Below are 12770 nucleotides of genomic sequence, written 5' to 3'. Positions count from 1 at the left end.
ATTCTGTCAAAAGCCGATGGAAACCCTGTACGAAGCATGGAATCGATTTTCCAAAATGCTAAGAGGTTGTCCAAACCATGGTTTGGATACCTTTCAAAAGGTCCAAATCTTTTACAAAGGTTGTGATGTAGCAACCCGAATTTCAATTGACCAAGCGGCCGGTGGTTCTCTTATGGACAAAACCGAGCAAGAGGCTTATGAGATAATCGAGAAACTAGCCGATTATTCTCATGAGTGGCATCAAGAACGCCCAATTACTCGAAATGCTCAAGTCCAAAGCGCCGGTGCTTATGATGACTTAAGCTCCCTAGGTGTGAAAATAGATGGTGTTGTCTGAAACATGGACAAAATCACCAAGGAAATCCATAGTATGAAAGTAGGTTGTGAATACTGTGGAGGTCTCCACTTAGGAAAAGATTGTGATGCCGGGTTAACCATGGCTCAAAAAGAAGAAGTGGCTTTCATAAGCCAAAGAAATAATAACCAGTTTCAGGGAAGAGCCCAATTTAACCGGAACTTTAACAACCCCTACAACCCTCAAGGTCAAACTTCCAATTTTCAACAAGGGTCAGGTAGTGGGTTCCAACAACAAACTCCGGGTTTTTACCAAAAACCCCAACAGGAAGAGAAAAAGTCAAATTTAGAGAGTATGTTGGAAAAGTTAATTACATCACAAACTCAGCTTGTCACAAATATAAACCAAACCAACGAGAAAAACGAACATCAATTTAGAAACCAACAAGCATCATTTCAAAATTTAGAAAAACAAATGAGTGGTTTAGCCAATTTACTGAGCGAGAGGAAACCAGGTAGTTTACCGGGCGATACCAGTAAAAACCCACGAAATGAGCACGCAAATGTTATCACCACACGGAGTGGTCTAGCATACGATGCTCCAAAAATGCCCGAAAATTCTGATTTCAGGGTTCCATTGAACCAAAATGATGAACCGGTTAAGGAGCCGGAAAAAGTGGTTGAAAAGGAAGAACGGGAAAAACCCGTAGTGAAACCATATCAACCACCGCTCCCATACCCAAGAAAACAACAACAAGAGAGGCTAGAGGCCGAAAGGTCGAAATTCCTAGATATGTTTAAACAAATTAACATAAACATGCCTTTCATTGATGTAATCTCAGGTATGCCCAAGTATGCTAAGTTTTTAAAAGACTTACTTACTAATCGGAAGAAAATGGAGGAACTTTCATCCGTCACCATGAATGCAAATTGTTCAGCAATTTTGATGAACAAAATACCGAAAAAGTTAGCTGATCCTGGAAGTTTTACCATACCATGTCTCCTGGGAGATTTGGAATGCATTAAAGCATTAGCGGATTTAGGGGCTAGCATAAATTTAATGCCTTATTCATTATATGTTAAGCTAAACCCCGGGGAACTGAAACTAACTCGAATGGCAATCCAACTAGCAGACCGCTCTGTTAAATTCCCTCGTGGAATTTTAGAGAATATGTTAGTAAAAGTCGGTACCCTAGTATTTCCGGCTGATTTTGTAATTCTAGACATGGAGGAGGACACACGTGTGCCTCTTATATTAGGTCGACCTTTCCTCAATACCGCTAGAGCTATGATAGATGTTCATGGACAGAAATTGACCCTTAATATTGAGGATATGAAGGTTACCTTTTCCGTTGACCATGCCTTGCAATACCCCGAGTCTACTGATGATCAATGTTATTATTTGCAAACCGTAGACACGTATTCGGAGTTATTGCAGGAATTTCCAGAATTGCACGGTACAGGAGAATGCATTTTTGCAGAAGGTGATGATGAAACAATGGTGGAAGAAGTGGAGATGTTGACCACTTTGATGGCTAACGGGTATGAGCCAAATGATGAAGAGTACAGAAAGTTGAATTTAGGGAATGAATACCGATGTAAAACATCGATTGAAGAACCTCCCGTTTTGGAACTAAAGCCACTTCCAAGTCACTTGGAATATGCTTACCTACAAGAAGGTTCTACTCTCCCGGTGATCATTTCATCCGAACTCTCTGTAAGTGAGAAATCTAAGCTTGTTTCCATGTTAAAAGCCCATAAAACGGCTCTAGCATGGAAAATTCATGACATCAAGGGTATAAGTCCCTCTTATTATACACATAAGATATTAATGGAAGATAACTATAAGCCGTGTGTACAAAGACAAAGGCGACTCAACCCCAATATGCAAGAAGTTGTTAAGAAGGAGATTGTAAAACTCCTAGATGCGGGTCTTATTTATCCAATTTCGGATAGTCCTTGGGTGAGTCCGGTCCAATGCGTGCCCAAAAAGGGTGGCATGACCGTTGTCACAAATGAAAACGACCAATTAATTTCTACCAGGACTATCACGGGTTGGAGGGTATGCATTGACTACAGGAAATTAAATGATGCTACCCGAAAAGACCATTTTCCCCTTCCTTACATTGATCAAATGTTGGAAAGATTAGCGGGAAAGAATTTTTATTGTTTTCTTGACGGTTTCTCGGGATATTTCCAAATCCCTATAGCACCCGAGGACCAAGAGAAAACGACCTTTACATGTCCTTATGGTACTTTCTCCTATCGGCGTATGCCTTTTGGCTTATGCAATGCTCCTGCTACCTTTCAAAGGTGTATGGTAGCTATTTTTCATGACATGATTGAAGACTTTATGGAAGTATTCATGGATGACTTCTCAGTCTTCGGTGATTCTTTTGACTCATGTCTTAAAAATCTTGAGCTTATGTTGATTAGTTGTGAAGAATCAAATCTTGTACTAAACTGGGAAAAATGCCATTTTATGGTAAAAGAGGGAATTGTATTGGGTCATAAAATTTCTTGTGCAGGTCTTGAGGTGGATCGGGCTAAACTGGAAGTAATAGCCAAATTACCACCACCAACGAATGTGAAAGGTGTTAGAAGTTTTCTGGGGCACGCCGGTTTTTACCGGCGGTTCATTAAAGATTTTTCCAAAATTGCAACTCCCATGAACAAACTTCTTGAGAAGGACGCTCCATTTGTCTTTACGGACGAGTGTCTTATCGCCTTTAATCTTCTTAAAGCAAAGCTCACGCAGTCACCGATTCTCATATCGCCGAATTGGTCAATACCATTCGAACTTATGTGTGACGCCAGTGACTTTGCTATTGGTGCCGTCTTGGGGCAAAGAATAGAAAAACATTTCAAGCCCATTTACTATGCTAGTAAGACACTTCAAGGAGCCCAACTTAATTACACTACCACCGAGAAGGAACTCCTTGCAATCGTCTTTTCGTTTGACAAATTCCGATCCTATTTAGTGCTAGCAAAGACGGTTGTCTACACAGACCACTCGGCATTAAAGTACTTGCTTTCTAAGCAAGATGCTAAACCCCGTTTAATACGTTGGGTCTTGCTTTTGCAAGAATTCGACATCGATATAAAAGATAAAAAGGGTGCCGAAAACCTAGCTGCCGATCACCTTTCTCGACTTGAGAACACGAATCTTGGGGTTCTACATGAGACCGTTATCCAAGATAATTTTCCTGATGAAAATCTCATGAGAGTTGAGAAAATTAATGATCCATGGTTTGTAGACATTGCCAACTATCTTGCGGGTGGATTCCTAGAAACCGGTATGTCACACCAGAAAAGAAAGAAATTCTTTAGTGACTTAAAATACTATTTTTGGGAACACCCATATCTCTTTAAACAGTGTCCCGATGGGATAATCCGTCGGTGTGTTTCGGGGAAGGAATGCACCGAAATTCTGCTTGACTGTCACCTTGGTCCAACAGGTGGGCACTTTGGTCCCCAAATCACGGGGAAGAAAGTTTACGAGGCCGGTTTCTATTGGCCTACAATATTCAAAGATGCCTACACTGTTTGTAAGGCTTGTGACGCGTGCCAACGGGCCGGTCAAATAACTAAACGGGATGAAATGCGAGGTGTTCGATGTTTGGGGAATTGACTTTATGGGCCCCTTTCCAAAATCTCATTCTTACCTCTACATACTTGTCGCCATAGATTATGTTTCTAAATGGGCAGAGGCAAAACCTCTACCAACAAATGATGGCCGAGTAGTGGTAAACTTTTTGATGGAACTTTCCTCTAGGTTTGGCACGCCAAAAGCTCTTATAAGTGACCGGGGCACCCACTTTTGCAATAAGCAAATGGAAAAGGTGTTGAAAAGATATGGAGTAATCCATAAAATTTCGACATCCTATCATCCCCAGACAAGTGGGCAAGTAGAAAACACCAACCGGTCATTAAAACGCATACTAGAAAAGACCGTTGGTGCTAATCCAAAAGAGTGGTCAAACAAGTTAAATGTGAAGGAATTCAACATAACAACAAGTTCTTAATGACAACTTAATCACAAAGCCATTTTATGATAGTTTAAGAAAGCGGAAGCATGATTGTTTGTAGAAACAAGTTTATATGTTAAACCATTTTAATGAATTCCATATTGTTATCAAGTCTTGAAACATATGCTTACATACAAGAACAAAGGAAGTAAGATTAATACCTCCTCAAGTAAATTGAGGGCTGTTTTGTATGATGAAGAAGGTGATGATCAAGTGTGTAAAACCCAATCCTTTGAAGCACTAACACCACCCTTTGAGTTAGTTAAGATTTAAACACTTAACTAACTAATTAACCAAGCTTGAAACCCTTTTGATTGCACTCAAAATTCTGGACAGCAACTTATCAAAAGATGATGATGTATTGAGTCTCAAAACTATGAAACCTCAAGAGATTATACCCCAAACTTGTAACCAACACCTAGTACAATAGTTAGGATTTTAATGACACTTGATTACCACTTGAAAAACCAAAATATTGAACCCCTTTTGCTGCTGAATGAACACGACAGAAACAGCAAAGCAGGAGCAAAAGTTGCAGTTTTTTCTTGGTGTTTTTATGTGTATTACATGTGCACTTTGAGTCAAGGCCCTTGGTAAACTAATAGGCATGTCCCTTGGCACTTGTGTGGTCTTAAAATAAACAAAACAAGCATGGGTGTGGCATCTTGGAGACCAAAATTCTGCACACCACATGTGTATTTTATAACAAGTTTTATTTTATAAAACTTATATTTATTTTATAAAACTTGTATAAAATAAGCATGTATTTGTTATTTGTAATTATTTCATAAACCATTTTATAAAATACAACATAATTATTTAAACCTATAAATAATTAAATCCACAACATATATAAATTATCCAAATAATTTATCTCAAGTGATCATAATTTAGAAAACCGATTTTCTAAAGTTCAAGTGTCGCGTATTCATTTAACAATCCAATCGTTAAAATAAATACATATAAAGTGTTGATAAGCTTGTTATTGGGTATGACCCGACTTGGATCATAACATAGTGGCCACGTTAATTTAATATGTCTCTCGGGCATACGAAATACCTTCAATCTCCCACTTGCACGAGAAACATAAGAAATTAATGCAAGTGATGGATACCACCTAACTACCGTCCATCACCCCCAATATGTTATGACTTTGTGCCATTCAATAACATCATCCCTTTTGAGTTCCCATCTCGAACATGATTAGGTGAATCTTTCAATATATCCTTTTGTCCTAGATGTCATGTTAAATCCAAGAGACATAGAGTGATCACTCTCTTATAGATTTAACTTTATCAGGCCTTAGACATCTGACTCTCAATGAATAAGAGGGACAAATTCCATCTTGGCTACATACGTCCTAGACACTACACTTTGTACCATACCTGAAGCCTCCCTTATGAGCTACCTTTTCAGAATAGCGAAGGAAAGAATCAAGGCACGATATTCGGTGAATATCTGAACCCAATATGTATCTCAGGTCAGAGGATACAATGATATTCTCCTTTACTCAAGATTACATGTGATCAACCACAAAGGCTCCATACAGTAAATCTTGAGAGCGGGTCCTCCAATATTTGTGTCCCACAAATATCTATGAACCTTGGTTGCAACCTTGCCCCACATTCTCCATTTGAATGTTAACCAATCCAAGTTCATAATAGTCTAGACCTCACACTTGTTCCCACAAATGTGATCAACTACGGAATTTAGAATAATAGTTTATTCATGGATAAAATATGCAAAATTGGAACATGACTCATAATTAAATTAATACCATAATTATATTAATGAGTTTGAATAATTTCGTTCCGGTACAATATAAAATAGATCATATCCAATCACTAGAATATCGAAGCCCTAATGCACAAACATGTCCCTCATGTTTTGGCCCATGTAAAAGCTTCGTGAGTGGATCCGCAACATTATGATCTGTATGAACTTTGCGAATACATATCTTTCCTTTTTCAACTTCATCCCTTATGTAGTTGAATCTCCGCTCAATGTGACGAGTCTTTTGATGGGCACGAGGTTCCTTGATTTGAGCAATCGCACCCTCGTTGTCACAAAAGATCTCAAGAGGGTCCTGAATGGAAGGGACCACTCCTAAGTCGTCGATGAATTTCTTCATCCATGCAGCTTCCTGAGCTGCCAGCGAGGCGGCAATGTACTCCGACTCTGTAGTGGATAACGCAACAACCTCCTGTTTTGAACTCTAACAAGAGACCGCACCACCATTTAACATGAAGACATAACCAGATTGTGATCGAGAGTCATCTCGATCAGTTTGGAAACTCGCATCCACGTAACCTTTTACAGCGAGTTCCTCCTCACCAGACCCATATATTAGAAACATATCCTTAGTCCTCCTAAGGTATTTCAATATACTTTTAACAGCAATCCAATGACTGTTTCCTGGGTTATTCTGGTATCTACTTGTCAAGCTTAGAGCGCATGACACATCCGATCTAGTACATATCATTGCATACATGATAGACCCAATAGCAGATGCGTATGGGACTTTCTTCATTTTCTCTTGTTCATCTTTCGTGGTGGGACACTGAGATGAACTGAGACTGGTTCCTCTTTGAATAGGTACCAAACCTTTCTTAGAGTTTTCCATCTTGAACCTTTTCAAGATTTTATCAATGTATGTACTTTGACTTAAACCTATCAATCTCTTGAATCTATTCCTATAGATCCCTATCCCCAATATGTATTGTGCATCTCCAAGATCCTTAATGGAGAAGCAACTCTTTAGCCAAGTTTTGACTCCTTGCATTGTGGTAATATCTTCCCAAATAATAATATATCATCCACATATAGTACAAGGAATATGATAGTGCTCCCACTAGCTTTCTTATATACACAAGCTTCATCACCATTTTTAATAAAGCCAAATTTCTCGGCTTCCTCATTAAAACGATGATTCCACATTCTAGATGCTTGTTTCAATCCGTAGATTGACTTCTTTAACTTGCATACCCTTTTAGGATATTTTGGATCAACAAAACCTTCAGGCTGGACCATATAGACATCTTCCATAAGATATCCATTTAGGAAAGCGGTTTTGACATCCATTTGCCATATTTCATAGTCGTAGTGAGCAGCAATGGCAAATAATATCCTAATAGACTTTAGCATTGCCACTGGCGAGAAAGTTTCATCGTAATCAACCCCTTGAGTTTGAGTGAAACCTTTTGCTACAAGTCTAGCTTTATATGTATCCAAGTTTCCATGTATGTCGGTTTTCTTCTTGAAAAGCCATTTGCAATCAACTAGCTTAGAGCTAGGCGGTTGCTCAACAAGTTCCCACACTTGGTTTTCATACATGGATTGCATCTCGGCGTTCATGGCATCCTGCCATTTATCTTTATCAATCCTTGATAAAGCATCTTGGTAGTTTGTTGGTTCATCCAAATCAACCGTATAGCAACCATCTATGAGAAACCCATATCTCTCAGGAGGATTGCTAATTCTACCAGATCTACGAATGTCTTGTGTATTTTGATCATCCATTTGATCACTATCAACATTTTCATGTTGAGTGCTAGTGTTAACCAATTGTGTATCATCTACTTGATCTTGAACCTCTTCAAGATCTATCTTCCTTTCACTTTTGCCTTCCATTAGGAACTTAGTTTCAAGGAATTCAGCCTTTCGAGCAACAAATACATTTTGCTCGGTCGGATCATAGAAATAGTATCCCATATCATCCTTGGGATATCCTATGAAAATACACTTCGTGGATCGAGCATGCAACTTATTAGCATTATAGCGCTTTGGATAAGCTTCACATCCCCATACTTTCAAGTATGAAAGAGAAGGAGGTTTTCCAAACCACATCTCGTGAGGAGTTCGTTCCACTTTCTTGGTTGGGGCCATATTTAAAATACGAGCCGCGGAGCATAGACAATAACCCCAAAACGACAGAGGTAACGAGCTTCTTGCCATCATAGATCGAACCATATCCATTAGGGTTCGGTTCCTCCTTTCGGAAACTCCATTAAGTTGGGGTGTTCCTGGTGGAGTAAGTTGTGAGATAATCCCACAACTCCTAAGATGTTCTTGGAAAGCATCGCTTAGGTATTCGCCTCCTCTATCGGTACGCAGTACCTTGATTGTCTTGTTGAGTTGATTTTGTACTTCGTTTTGATATTCTTTGAATGCTTCAAAAGTTTCATCCTTATGCCTTAACAAGTAGACATATCCGAAACGACTGAAGTCATCAATGAATGTAACAAAGTATCTTTCACCATTCCTAGTCATGGGCTTAAAGGGTCCACACACATCCGAATGTATTAATCCCAATAAGTCTTTAGCCCTTTCATAGGTCCCTTTGAAAGGTGCTTTAGTCATTTTGCCTTGTAAACAAGATTCACATACATCAAACGAGTCCATCTCATTTGATTTCAAAAGTCCATTCTTTTGAAGTGTATGCATTCGGTTCTTGTTTATGTGACCAAGGCGACAATGCCATAAGTAGGAATCACTCAAATCCCTTTTGAGTTTCTTGGTGCTTGTATGGTATATTGAGCTATTAGATGATGTGTCATCATGAACCAATTCATAAATTCCATTTGAAGGTGAAGCCTTGAAATAGAATACATTATCTAAATAAACGTGGATATCATCATTAACAAAATTAGGATTAAAACCAGATTGTTTCAAACGGGAAACAGAAATAATGTTTCGACATAAGTCGGGTGCATACAAAACATCATTCAAAATAAGTTCCAAGCCACTTGGAAGTTTTAACACAAAGTCTCCTTGAGCTTTCACTTGCACTTTAGATCCATTACCCATGTAGAGACTTGATGTTCCCGTTTGCTTGCTACTTCTTTTGAACCCCTGCAATGAATTGCAAATGTGAGTTCCACATCCAGTGTCTAATACCCAAGTATTAGAAGAAGTAATACTAAGCTCTATATATACCATATATATATTACCTGAGGTTTGCCCTGCATCCCTCTTGTCCTTCAACTCCTTAAGATAGACCGGACAGTTTCGTTTCCAATGACCCATCTCACCGCAACCGAAACATGGGTCTTCCTTGGGGTTTGCCTTCTCAGCTACCTTTTGCTTCTTAGCCTTGTTGATGGTTGGGGTAACCATCTTCCCCTTCCCTTTGCCTTGATAGGCGGGTCCTTTTCTCTTAGCCACCTTTGGCTTAGAGGTCTTACCTTTGGACCCACCTTGATCGATTGCTAACACGGGTAAAGACCTTTTACCCATGCTAGTTTCCGCCGTTCTAAGCATACCGTGAAGCTCACCTATGCTCTTATCCATCCCATTCATATTGTAATTAATTACAAATTGATCAAACCTTTTTGATAGGGAGTTAAGGATAAGATCGGTGGCTAACTCATTGGAAATGTTTAGGTTAAGACGGTTAGCACGATCGATAAGGCTTTTCATCTTAAGTACATAAGATGAAACCGATTGGGTATCGTCCATACGACAAGCATGTAGCGCCCGAACCGTTTCGAAGCGCTCGACACGCGCTTGTTGAAGGAACATCTCCTTCAATTACGTTATCATGTCGTATGCACTATGATGCTCAAAATCCTTTTGGAGTTCGGGAATCATAGTCCCAAGCATTAGGCATGAGACTTGAAGGGAGTCGCGGCAATACTTATCGTAAAAGGCCATTGCCTCCTCATCATCCTCATCCGGTTGATCGGGAATGGGGTCCTCAAGTACATACGCTTTATCCTCTTGTTTGAGGACAATCCGAAGATTGCGGAACCAATCCATAAAGTTGGTATGGTTGAGTTTGTCTTTCTCTAAGAGAGACCTTAATGATAGGTGGTTTAGGTTAAGTGGTGCGTTTGGAATGTTGTTGTTGTTATTGGCGGCCATCTACAAAATTAACAAAGTTCGTTTAAGTATCGATTTTAATTTAACATTCAATACCCTTTAAATCAAATTGAATTATTAAATTCTAGAATCCAATGGTAAGCCAAATTTCGGTTAGGTGACCTTTATCCCGAAATTTGATTTAGCTAGGTAGTCAATAAATGACAATTGCAATCCATTTGCAACTTCTAGAGTATGGGATCATGCAATCCTTTTGCATGGCATATTTATCCCATCAACGCCTATTTGTTCCTCATGCTTCGGTGACCCTAAGTTCATGATTCCCAAATCAAGTCGTCCTACTTGTATAGACTTGTAAATTTAACATACATGTGGTTAGGTGACCTTTATCCCACAAGCATGCGAAATTTACCTTAATCATATTAGTTTGCTCATAATGGTTAGGTGACCTTTATCCCATCATGAGTTCCCTAATACTTTTAAGTGTCACACAATAGGATGGCGTTTAACTTGTTTGCCTTGTTAATAAGGGATTTTAAGTTTTCATTAATTCTAGTTTGAGAAAACTTTTGCACCATACACTAACATGCATTTAGTGTATGGTTTATTTGAAAATCCATTTTTCATGTTTTGTAATTAAGCTAATTACATGATATAAACCATTTTATATGTATGATCCTTATCATGTTTTTAATAACCGTTTATTTATGTCCTTTTACCATTTCAATTTAACCATTTAAATTGTCGTTTTGCATGTTGTTAATAATGTCTAATTTAACCAATTAAATTTTAGTTTTGTTTGTTATTTACATGTGTGATTAACTTGTAGCATACAAACATACAATCCACAATCATACAATAACAACCAAGCATGCAAAACATATGTTCACAATCAAGCCATTTTTGGTAAGCATTTTGTTTAGCCGAAAACAAAATGCCACCGGGAAAGGGTAATAACACAAAGTAGGAGATTTTAAAACTCCCACTTAATCTTACATCCAAATGCTTCTTCAAATGTTCTTCAAGTCTTCATCATCTTCATCATTTTACAAAATATATCCTAATACATTTTGTCTAGAAAATGAAAATACATCCTAATCTATTTTACATACCAAATATAAAATAAATTACATAACCAAAGTATTAATATTACAAACCAAATTGCATGAATATTACAACCACATGAATGAATTAATATTACATACCAAATGAATGAATTAATTCAACCAAACATGCAACCATTCAAACAAAAGGCCAAGGCTTGATTGTGAACTTCAACATACAACAAAATGACCAATTTTCAAGTTCCAAACCTACTTTTGGAACCCTTAAAATTCGGCCAACCTTATACAACCCTCCCAAATCCATTTATTTTGCATTTTACTTTCATGCATGTTAGTAGAATGCAAAGTTGATGGGTTTTAAAGACCATATATAAGAAGCATATTTCATAGACTTCGGCTCTAGATACCAATGAAGGAATTCAACATAACAACAAGTTCTTAATGACAACTTAATCACAAAGCCATTTTATGATAGTTTAAGAAAGCGGAAGCATGATTGTTTGTAGAAACAAGTTTATATGTTAAACCATTTTAATGAATTCCATATTGTTATCAAGTCTTGAAACATATGCTTACATACAAGAACAAAGGAAGTAAGATTAATACCTCCTCAAGTAAATTGAGGGCTGTTTTGTATGATGAAGAAGGTGATGATCAAGTGTGTAAAACCCAATCCTTTGAAGCACTAACACCACCCTTTGAGTTAGTTAAGATTTAAACACTTAACTAACTAATTAACCAAGCTTGAAACCCTTTTGATTGCACTCAAAATTCTGGACAACAACTTATCAAAAGATGATGATGTATTGAGTCTCAAAACTATGAAACCTCAAGAGATTATACCCCAAACTTGTAACCAACACCTAGTACAATAGTTAGGATTTTAATGACACTTGATTACCACTTGAAAAACCAAAATATTGAACCCCTTTTGCTGCTGAATGAACACGACAGAAACAGCAAAGCAGGAGCAAAAGTTGCAGTTTTTTCTTGGTGTTTTTATGTGTATTACATGTGCACTTTGAGTCAAGGCCCTTGGTAAACTAATAGGCATGTCCCTTGGCACTTGTGTGGTCTTAAAATAAACAAAACAAGCATGGGTGTGGCATCTTGGAGACCAAAATTCTGCACACCACATGTGTATTTTATAACAAGTTTTATTTTATAAAACTTATATTTATTTTATAAAACTTGTATAAAATAAGCATGTATTTGTTATTTGTAATTATTTCATAAACCATTTTATAAAATACAACATAATTATTTAAACCTATAAATAATTAAATCCACAACATATATAAATTATCCAAATAATTTATCTCAAGTGATCATAATTTAGAAAACCGATTTTCTAAAGTTCAAGTGTCGCGTATTCATTTAACAATCCAATCGTTAAAATAAATACATATAAAGTGTTGATAAGCTTGTTATTGGGTATGACCCGACTTGGATCATAACATAGTGGCCACGTTAATTTAATATGTCTCTCGGGCATACGAAATACCTTCAAAATGATGCATTGTGGGCATTTCGCACGGCCTACAAAACACCGATTGGAACAACT

This window comes from Rutidosis leptorrhynchoides, chromosome 4 (assembly GCF_046630445.1).
Source record: "Rutidosis leptorrhynchoides isolate AG116_Rl617_1_P2 chromosome 4, CSIRO_AGI_Rlap_v1, whole genome shotgun sequence".
Lineage (NCBI taxonomy): Eukaryota > Viridiplantae > Streptophyta > Magnoliopsida > Asterales > Asteraceae > Rutidosis > Rutidosis leptorrhynchoides.
Note: the sequence above shows the minus strand (reverse complement) of the source record.